This window comes from Accipiter gentilis, unplaced genomic scaffold (genome assembly GCF_929443795.1).
Source record: "Accipiter gentilis unplaced genomic scaffold, bAccGen1.1, whole genome shotgun sequence".
Taxonomy (NCBI): domain Eukaryota; kingdom Metazoa; phylum Chordata; class Aves; order Accipitriformes; family Accipitridae; genus Astur; species Astur gentilis.
The window spans coordinates 16226-27000 of NW_026061010.1; the positions used below are offsets into that span (position 1 = coordinate 16226).

A 10775-nucleotide genomic window follows, 5' to 3' on the forward strand; every position below is an offset into this window, starting at 1 on the left:
GATGAGGCTACCCTAGATGATTCTTCTCTTTTGCAGGAAGCACTCTTCTCCGGGTTCGACCCAAGACTCCTCCCAGGCGTCATCCCAGAACGTTTTGACCTCTGCGTTCGGGACCGGAGATCCCAGCTACCTGCCCCAGACTCCTCCAAGTAAGTAGCTCGAGACATTTTTGTTCTCCTGTAGAGAAATCTCTCAACTCCGACAGGCACCTGAGACTCCTCCCAGGCATCTCCCACAGTCTTCTGTCCTCTGCTTTACCTACCTTAGGGGTCAGGTAGTAGCCCCAGACTCCTCCAAGGAAGCTACCGTGGAGGTTTTCTCTTTTTTTCGAGGAGCCTCTGCCCTCCGGGATTCCCTGTGATTCCTTCCAGACGTCTCCTAGCGTCTTTTGGCCTTTTCTTATAAGGACCGGAGATCACAGATAGCAGCCCCAGACTTGTCTAATGAGGCTACCCTAGATGATTCTTCTCTTTTGCAGGAAGCTCTCTTCTCCGGGATCGACCCAAGACTCCTCCCAGGCGTCATCCCAGAACGTTTTGACCTCTGCGTTCGGGACCGGAGATCCCAGCTACCTGCCCCAGACTCCTCCAAGTAAGTAGCTCGAGACATTTTTGTTCTCCTGTAGAGAAATCTCTCAACTCCGACAGGCACCTGAGACTCCTCCCAGGCATCTCCCACAGTCTTCTGTCCTCTGCTTTACCTGCCTAAGGGGTCAGGTAGAAGCCCCAGACTCCTCCAAGGAAGCTACCGTTGACGTTTTTTCTTGTTTTCGAGGAGCCTCTGCCCTCCGGGATTCCCTGTGATGCCTTCCAGACATCTCCTAGCGTCTTTTGGCCTTTTCTTATAAGGACCGGAGATCCCAGGTAGCAGCCCCAGACTTGTCTAATGAGGCTACCCTAGATGATTCTTCTCTTTTGCAGGAAGCTCTCTTCTCCGGGATCGACCCAAGACTCCTCCCAGGCGTCAACCCAGAACGTTTTGACCTCTGCGTTCGGGACCGGAGATCCCAGCTACCTGCCCCAGACTCCTCCAAGTAAGTAGCTCGAGACATTTTTGTTCTCCTGTAGAGAAATCTCTCAACTCCGACAGGCACCTGAGACTCCTCCCAGGCATCTCCCACAGTCTTCTGTCCTCTGCTTTACCTACCTTAGGGGTCAGGGTGAAGCCCCAGACTCCTCCAAGGAAGCTACCGTTGAGGTTTTCTCTTTTTTTCGAGGAGCCTCTGCCCTCCGGGATTCCCTGTGATTCCTTCCAGACGTATCCTTGCTTCTTTTGGCCTTTTCTTATAAGGGCCGGAGATCCCAGGTAGCAGCCCCAGACTTGACTAACGAGGCTACCCTAGATGATTCTTCTCTTTTGCAGGAAGCTCTCTTCTCCGGGATCGACCCAAGACTCCTCCCAGGCATCATCCCAGAACGTTTTGACCTCTGCGTTCGGGACCGGAGATCCCAGCTACCTGCCCGAGACTCCTCCAAGTAAGTAGCTCGAGACATTTTTGTTCTCCTGTAGAGAAATCTCTCAACTCCGACAGGCACCTGAGACTCCTCCCAGGCATCTCCCACAGTCTTCTGTCCTCTGCTTTACCTACCTAAGGGGTCAGGTAGAAGCCCCAGACTCCTCCAAGGAAGCTACCGTTGAGGTTTTTTTCTTTTTTGGAGGAACCTCTGACCTCCGGGATTCCCTGTGATTCCTTCCAGACGTCTCCTAGCGTCTTTTGGCCTTTTCTTATAAGGGCCGGAGATCCCAGGTAGCAGCCCCAGACTTGACTAACGAGGCTACCCTAGATGATTCTTCTCTTTTGCAGGAAGCTCTCTTCTCCGGGATCGACCCAAGACTCCTCCCAGGGGTCATCCCAGAACGTTTTGACCTCTGCGTTCGGGACCGGAGATCCCAGCTACCTGCCCCAGACTCCTCCAAGTAAGTAGCTCGAGACATTTTTGTTCTCCTGTAGAGAAATCTCTCAACTCCGACAGGCACCTGAGACTCCTCCCAGGCATCTCCCACAGTCTTCTGTCCTCTGCTTTACCTACCTTAGGGGTCAGGGTGAAGCCCCAGACTCCTCCAAGGAAGCTACCGTTGAGGTTTTTTTCTTTTTTTGGAGGAGCCTCTGCCCTCCGGGATTCCCTGTGATTCCTTCCAGACGTCTCCTAGCGTCTTTTGGCCTTTTCTTATAAGGGCCGGAGATCCCAGGTAGCAGCCCCAGACTTGACTAATGAGGCTACCCTAGATGATTCTTCTCTTTTGCAGGAAGCTCTCTTCTCCGGGATCGACCCAAGACTCCTCCCAGGCATCATCCCAGAATGTTTTGACCTCTGCGTTCGGGACCGGAGATCCCATCTACCTGCCCCAGACTCCTCCAAGTAAGTAGCTCGAGACATTTTTCTTCTCCTGTAGAGAAATCTCTCAACTCCGACAGGCACCTGAGACTCCTCCCAGGCATCTCCCAAAGTCTTCTGTCCTCTGCTTTACCTATCTTAGGGGTCAGGGTTAAGCCCCAGACTCCTCCAAGGAAGCTACCGTTGAGGTTTTTTTCTTTTTTTGGAGGAGCCTCTGACCTCCGGGATTCCCTGTGATTCCTTACAGACATCTCCTAGCGTCTTTTGGCCTTTTCTTATGAGGACCGGAGATCACAGATAGCAGCCCCAGACTTGTCTGATGAGGCTACCCTAGATGATTCTTCTCTTTTGCAGGAAGCTCTCTTCTCCGGGATCGACCCAAGACTCCTCCCAGGCGTCATCCCAGAACGTTTTGACCTCTGCGTTCGGGACCGGAGATCCCAGCTACCTGCCCCAGACTCCTCCAAGTAAGTAGCTCGAGACATTTTTGTTCTCCTGTAGAGAAATCTCTCAACTCCGACAGGCACCTGAGACTCCTCCCAGGCATCTCCCACAGTCTTCTGTCCTCTGCTTTACCTGCCTAAGGGGTCAGGTAGAAGCCCCAGACTCCTCCAAGGAAGCTACCGTTGACGTTTTTTCTTGTTTTCGAGGAGCCTCTGCCCTCCGGGATTCCCTGTGATGCCTTCCAGACATCTCCTAGCGTCTTTTGGCCTTTTCTTATAAGGACCGGAGATCCCAGGTAGCAGCCCCAGACTTGTCTAATGAGGCTACCCTAGATGATTCTTCTCTTTTGCAGGAAGCTCTCTTCTCCGGGATCGACCCAAGACTCCTCCCAGGCGTCATCCCAGAACGTTTTGACCTCTGCGTTCGGGACCGGAGATCCCAGCTACCTGCCCCAGACTCCTCCAAGTAAGTAGCTCGAGACATTTTTGTTCTCCTGTAGAGAAATCTCTCAACTCCGACAGGCACCTGAGACTCCTCCCAGGCATCTCCCACAGTCTTCTGTCCTCTGCTTTACCTACCTTAGGGGTCAGGGTGAAGCCCCAGACTCCTCCAAGGAAGCTACCGTTGAGGTTTTCTCTTTTTTTCGAGGAGCCTCTGCCCTCCGGGATTCCCTGTGATTCCTTCCAGACGTATCCTTGCGTCTTTTGGCCTTTTCTTATAAGGGCCGGAGATCCCAGGTAGCAGCCCCAGACTTGACTAACGAGGCTACCCTAGATGATTCTTCTCTTTTGCAGGAAGCTCTCTTCTCCGGGATCGACCCAAGACTCCTCCCAGGGGTCATCCCAGAACGTTTTGACCTCTGCGTTCGGGACCGGAGATCCCAGCTACCTGCCCCAGACTCCTCCAAGTAAGTAGCTCGAGACATTTTTGTTCTCCTGTAGAGAAATCTCTCAACTCCGACAGGCACCTGAGACTCCTCCCAGGCATCTCCCACAGTCTTCTGTCCTCTGCTTTACCTACCTAAGGGGTCAGGTAGAAGCCCCAGACTCCTCCAAGGAAGCTACCGTTGAGGTTTTTTTCTTTTTTGGAGGAACCTCTGACCTCCGGGATTCCCTGTGATTCCTTCCAGACGTCTCCTAGCGTCTTTTGGCCTTTTCTTATAAGGGCCGGAGATCCCAGGTAGCAGCCCCAGACTTGACTAACGAGGCTACCCTAGATGATTCTTCTCTTTTGCAGGAAGCTCTCTTCTCCGGGATCGACCCAAGACTCCTCCCAGGGGTCATCCCAGAACGTTTTGACCTCTGCGTTCGGGACCGGAGATCCCAGCTACCTGCCCCAGACTCCTCCAAGTAAGTAGCTCGAGACATTTTTGTTCTCCTGTAGAGAAATCTCTCAACTCCGACAGGCACCTGAGACTCCTCCCAGGCATCTCCCACAGTCTTCTGTCCTCTGCTTTACCTACCTTAGGGGTCAGGGTGAAGCCCCAGACTCCTCCAAGGAAGCTACCGTTGAGGTTTTTTTCTTTTTTTGGAGGAGCCTCTGCCCTCCGGGATTCCCTGTGATTCCTTCCAGACGTCTCCTAGCGTCTTTTGGCCTTTTCTTATAAGGGCCGGAGATCCCAGGTAGCAGCCCCAGACTTGACTAATGAGGCTACCCTAGATGATTCTTCTCTTTTGCAGGAAGCTCTCTTCTCCGGGATCGACCCAAGACTCCTCCCAGGCGTCATCCCAGAACGTTTTGACCTCTGCGTTCTGGACCGGAGATCCCATCTACCTGCCCCAGACTCCTCCAAGTAAGTAGCTCGAGACATTTTTCTTCTCCTGTAGAGAAATCTCTCAACTCCGACAGGCACCTGAGACTCCTCCCAGGCATCTCCCAAAGTCTTCTGTCCTCTGCTTTACCTACCTTAGGGGTCAGGGTTAAGCCCCAGACTCCTCCAAGGAAGCTACCGTTGAGGTTTTTTTCTTTTTTTGGAGGAGCCTCTGACCTCCGGGATTCCCTGTGATTCCTTACAGACATCTCCTAGCGTCTTTTGGCCTTTTCTTATGAGGACCGGAGATCACAGATAGCAGCCCCAGACTTGTCTGATGAGGCTACCCTAGATGATTCTTCTCTTTTGCAGGAAGCTCTCTTCTCCGGGATCGACCCAAGACTCCTCCCAGGCGTCATCCCAGAACGTTTTGACCTCTGCGTTCGGGACCGGAGATCCCAGCTACCTGCCCCAGACTCCTCCAAGTAAGTAGCTCGAGACATTTTTGTTCTCCTGTAGAGAAATCTCTCAACTCCGACAGGCACCTGAGACTCCTCCCAGGCATCTCCCACAGTCTTCTGTCCTCTGCTTTAGCTACCTAAGGGGTCAGGTAGAAGCCCCAGACTCCTCCAAGGAAGCTACCGTTGACGTTTTTTCTTTTTTGGAGGAAACTCTGCCCTCCGGGATCCCCTGTGATTCCTTCTAGACGTCTCCTAGCGTCTTTTGGCCTTTTCTTATAAGGACCGGAGATCCCAGGTAGCAGCCCCAGACTTGTCTAATGAGGCTACGGTAGGTGATTCTCCTCTTTTGCAGGAAGCTCTCTTCTCCGGGATCGACCCAAGACTCCTCCCAGGCGTCATCCCAGAACGTTTTGACCTCTGCGTTCGGGACCGGAGATCCCAGCTACCTGCCCCAGACTCCTCCAAGTAAGTAGCTCGAGACATTTTTGTTCTCCTGTAGAGAAATCTCTCAACTCCGACAGGCACCTGAGACTCCTCCCAGGCATCTCCCACAGTCTTCTGTCCTCTGCTTTACCTACCTAAGGGGTCAGGTAGAAGCCCCAGACTCCTCCAAGGAAGCTACCGTTGAGGTTTTTTTCTTTTTTGGAGGAACCTCTGACCTCCGGGATTCCCTGTGATTCCTTCCAGACGTCTCCTAGCGTCTTTTGGCCTTTTCTTATAAGGGCCGGAGATCCCAGGTAGCAGCCCCAGACTTGACTAACGAGGCTACCCTAGATGATTCTTCTCTTTTGCAGGAAGCTCTCTTCTCCGGGATCGACCCAAGACTCCTCCCAGGGGTCATCCCAGAACGTTTTGACCTCTGCGTTCGGGGCCGGAGATCCCAGCTACCTGCCCCAGACTCCTCCAAGTAAGTAGCTCGAGACATTTTTGTTCTCCTGTAGAGAAATCTCTCAACTCCGACAGGCACCTGAGACTCCTCCCAGGCATCTCCCACAGTCTTCTGTCCTCTGCTTTACCTACCTAAGGGGTCAGGTAGAAGCCCCAGACTCCTCCAAGGAAGCTACCGTTGAGGTTTTTTTCTTTTTTGGAGGAACCTCTGCCCTCCGGCATCCCCTGTGGTTCCTTCTAGACGTCTCCTAGCATCTTTTAGCCTTTTCTTATAAGGGCCAGAGATCCCAGGTAGCAGCCCCAGACTTGACTAACGAGGCTACCCTAGATGATTCTTCTCTTTTGCAGGAAGCTCTCTTCTCCGGGATCGACCCAAGACTCCTCTCAGGGGTCATCCCAGAACGTTTTGACCTCTGCGTTCGGGACCGGAGATCCCAGCTACCTGCCCCAGACTCCTCCAAGTAAGTAGCTCGAGACATTTGTGTTCTCCTGTAGAGAAATCTCTCAACTCCGACAGGCACCTGAGACTCCTCCCAGGCATCTCCCACAGTCTTCTGTCCTCTCTTTACCTACCTAAGGGGTCAGGTAGAAGCCCCAGACTCCTCCAAGGAAGCTACCGTTGACGTTTTTTCTTGTTTTCGAGGAGCCTCTGCCCTCCGGGAGTCCCTGTGATTCCTTCCAGACGTCTCCTAGCGTCTTTTGGCCTTTTCTTATAAGGACCGGAGATCACAGATAGCAGCCCCAGACTTGTCTAATGAGGCTACCCTAGATGATTCTTCTCTTTTGCAGGAAGCTCTCTTCTCCGGGATCGACCCAAGACTCCTCCCAGGCGTCATCCCAGAACGTTTTGACCTCTGCGTTCGGGACCGGAGATCCCAGCTACCTGCCCCAGACTCCTCCAAGTAAGTAGCTCGAGACATTTTTGTTCTCCTGTAGAGAAATCTCTCAACTCCGACAGGCACCTGAGACTCCTCCCAGGCATCTCCCACAGTCTTCTGTCCTCTGCTTTACCTGCCTAAGGGGTCAGGTAGAAGCCCCAGACTCCTCCAAGGAAGCTACCGTTGACGTTTTTTCTTGTTTTCGAGGAGCCTCTGCCCTCCGGGATTCCCTGTGATGCCTTCCAGACATCTCCTAGCGTCTTTTGGCCTTTTCTTATAAGGACCGGAGATCCCAGGTAGCAGCCCCAGACTTGTCTAATGAGGCTACCCTAGATGATTCTTCTCTTTTGCAGGAAGCTCTCTTCTCCGGGATCGACCCAAGACTCCTCCCAGGCGTCAACCCAGAACGTTTTGACCTCTGCGTTCGGGACCGGAGATCCCAGCTACCTGCCCCAGACTCCTCCAAGTAAGTAGCTCGAGACATTTTTGTTCTCCTGTAGAGAAATCTCTCAACTCCGACAGGCACCTGAGACTCCTCCCAGGCATCTCCCACAGTCTTCTGTCCTCTGCTTTACCTACCTTAGGGGTCAGGGTGAAGCCCCAGACTCCTCCAAGGAAGCTACCGTTGAGGTTTTCTCTTTTTTTCGAGGAGCCTCTGCCCTCCGGGATTCCCTGTGATTCCTTCCAGACGTATCCTTGCGTCTTTTGGCCTTTTCTTATAAGGGCCGGAGATCCCAGGTAGCAGCCCCAGACTTGACTAACGAGGCTACCCTAGATGATTCTTCTCTTTTGCAGGAAGCTCTCTTCTCCGGGATCGACCCAAGACTCCTCCCAGGCGTCATCCCAGAACGTTTTGACCTCTGCGTTCGGGACCGGAGATCCCAGCTACCTGCCCGAGACTCCTCCAAGTAAGTAGCTCGAGACATTTTTGTTCTCCTGTAGAGAAATCTCTCAACTCCGACAGGCACCTGAGACTCCTCCCAGGCATCTCCCACAGTCTTCTGTCCTCTGCTTTACCTACCTAAGGGGTCAGGTAGAAGCCCCAGACTCCTCCAAGGAAGCTACCGTTGAGGTTTTTTTCTTTTTTGGAGGAACCTCTGACCTCCGGGATTCCCTGTGATTCCTTCCAGACGTCTCCTAGCGTCTTTTGGCCTTTTCTTATAAGGGCCGGAGATCCCAGGTAGCAGCCCCAGACTTGACTAACGAGGCTACCCTAGATGATTCTTCTCTTTTGCAGGAAGCTCTCTTCTCCGGGATCGACCCAAGACTCCTCCCAGGGGTCATCCCAGAACGTTTTGACCTCTGCGTTCGGGACCGGAGATCCCAGCTACCTGCCCCAGACTCCACCAAGTAAGTAGCTCGAGACATTTGTGTTCTCCTGTAGAGAAATCTCTCAACTCCGACAGGCACCTGAGACTCCTCCCAGGCATCTCCCACAGTCTTCTGTCCTCTGCTTTACCTACCTTAGGGGTCAGGGTGAAGCCCCAGACTCCTCCAAGGAAGCTACCGTTGAGGTTTTTTTCTTTTTTTGGAGGAGCCTCTGCCCTCCGGGATTCCCTGTGATTCCTTCCAGACGTCTCCTAGCGTCTTTTGGCCTTTTCTTATAAGGGCCGGAGATCCCAGGTAGCAGCCCCAGACTTGACTAATGAGGCTACCCTAGATGATTCTTCTCTTTTGCAGGAAGCTCTCTTCTCCGGGATCGACCCAAGACTCCTCCCAGGCATCATCCCAGAATGTTTTGACCTCTGCGTTCGGGACCGGAGATCCCATCTACCTGCCCCAGACTCCCCCAAGTAAGTAGCTCGAGACATTTTTCTTCTCCTGTAGAGAAATCTCTCAACTCCGACAGGCACCTGAGACTCCTCCCAGGCATCTCCCAAAGTCTTCTGTCCTCTGCTTTACCTATCTTAGGGGTCAGGGTTAAGCCCCAGACTCCTCCAAGGAAGCTACCGTTGAGGTTTTTTTCTTTTTTTGGAGGAGCCTCTGACCTCCGGGATTCCCTGTGATTCCTTACAGACATCTCCTAGCGTCTTTTGGCCTTTTCTTATGAGGACCGGAGATCACAGATAGCAGCCCCAGACTTGTCTGATGAGGCTACCCTAGATGATTCTTCTCTTTTGCAGGAAGCTCTCTTCTCCGGGATCGACCCAAGACTCCTCCCAGGCGTCATCCCAGAACGTTTTGACCTCTGCGTTCGGGACCGGAGATCCCAGCTACCTGCCCCAGACTCCTCCAAGTAAGTAGCTCGAGACATTTTTGTTCTCCTGTAGAGAAATCTCTCAACTCCGACAGGCACCTGAGACTCCTCCCAGGCATCTCCCACAGTCTTCTGTCCTCTGCTTTACCTGCCTAAGGGGTCAGGTAGAAACCCCAGACTCCTCCAAGGAAGCTACCGTTGACGTTTTTTCTTGTTTTCGAGGAGCCTCTGCCCTCCGGGATTCCCTGTGATGCCTTCCAGACATCTCCTAGCGTCTTTTGGCCTTTTCTTATAAGGACCGGAGATCCCAGGTAGCAGCCCCAGACTTGTCTAATGAGGCTACCCTAGATGATTCTTCTCTTTTGCAGGAAGCTCTCTTCTCCGGGATCGACCCAAGACTCCTCCCAGGCGTCATCCCAGAACGTTTTGACCTCTGCGTTCGGGACCGGAGATCCCAGCTACCTGCCCCAGACTCCTCCAAGTAAGTAGCTCGAGACATTTTTGTTCTCCTGTAGAGAAATCTCTCAACTCCGACAGGCACCTGAGACTCCTCCCAGGCATCTCCCACAGTCTTCTGTCCTCTGCTTTACCTACCTTAGGGGTCAGGGTGAAGCCCCAGACTCCTCCAAGGAAGCTACCGTTGAGGTTTTCTCTTTTTTTCGAGGAGCCTCTGCCCTCCGGGATTCCCTGTGATTCCTTCCAGACGTATCCTTGCGTCTTTTGGCCTTTTCTTATAAGGGCCGGAGATCCCAGGTAGCAGCCCCAGACTTGACTAACGAGGCTACCCTAGATGATTCTTCTCTTTTGCAGGAAGCTCTCTTCTCCGGGATCGACCCAAGACTCCTCCCAGGCGTCATCCCAGAACGTTTTGACCTCTGCGTTCGGGACCGGAGATCCCAGCTACCTGCCCGAGACTCCTCCAAGTAAGTAGCTCGAGACATTTTTGTTCTCCTGTAGAGAAATCTCTCAACTCCGACAGGCACCTGAGACTCCTCCCAGGCATCTCCCACAGTCTTCTGTCCTCTGCTTTACCTACCTAAGGGGTCAGGTAGAAGCCCCAGACTCCTCCAAGGAAGCTACCGTTGAGGTTTTTTTCTTTTTTGGAGGAACCTCTGACCTCCGGGATTCCCTGTGATTCCTTCCAGACGTCTCCTAGCGTCTTTTGGCCTTTTCTTATAAGGGCCGGAGATCCCAGGTAGCAGCCCCAGACTTGACTAACGAGGCTACCCTAGATGATTCTTCTCTTTTGCAGGAAGCTCTCTTCTCCGGGATCGACCCAAGACTCCTCCCAGGGGTCATCCCAGAACGTTTTGACCTCTGCGTTCGGGACCGGAGATCCCAGCTACCTGCCCCAGACTCCTCCAAGTAAGTAGCTCGAGACATTTGTGTTCTCCTGTAGAGAAATCTCTCAACTCCGACAGGCACCTGAGACTCCTCCCAGGCATCTCCCACAGTCTTCTGTCCTCTGCTTTACCTACCTTAGGGGTCAGGGTGAAGCCCCAGACTCCTCCAAGGAAGCTACCGTTGAGGTTTTTTTCTTTTTTTGGAGGAGCCTCTGCCCTCCGGGATTCCCTGTGATTCCTTCCAGACGTCTCCTAGCGTCTTTTGGCCTTTTCTTATAAGGGCCGGAGATCCCAGGTAGCAGCCCCAGACTTGACTAATGAGGCTACCCTAGATGATTCTTCTCTTTTGCAGGAAGCTCTCTTCTCCGGGATCGACCCAAGACTCCTCCCAGGCGTCATCCCAGAACGTTTTGACCTCTGCGTTCGGGACCGGAGATCCCATCTACCTGCCCCAGACTCCTCCAAGTAAGTAGCTCGA

At 53.0% G+C, this 10775-nt stretch overlaps 1 long non-coding RNA gene across 3 annotated transcripts; it reads left to right on the top strand.

The window, feature by feature from the left end:
• The first annotated feature begins 521 nt into the window (after positions 1-521).
• Positions 522-10757, top strand: LOC126037289 (uncharacterized). 3 transcript variants are annotated; one of them, XR_007505590.1, is made up of 12 exons: positions 522-591; positions 1363-1475; positions 2248-2360; positions 4017-4129; positions 4460-4572; positions 5786-5898; positions 7553-7665; positions 7995-8107; positions 8438-8550; positions 9765-9877; positions 10207-10319; positions 10650-10757. It is a non-coding gene; the product is annotated as an uncharacterized LOC126037289 (long non-coding RNA). The 3 variants fall into 3 exon arrangements; XR_007505589.1 differs by lacking the exon at positions 522-591 and adding an exon at positions 924-1033; XR_007505591.1 differs by lacking the exon at positions 522-591 and adding an exon at positions 1805-1917 and having other exon boundaries at positions 1462-1475.
• The last annotated feature ends 18 nt before the right edge of the window (positions 10758-10775 follow it).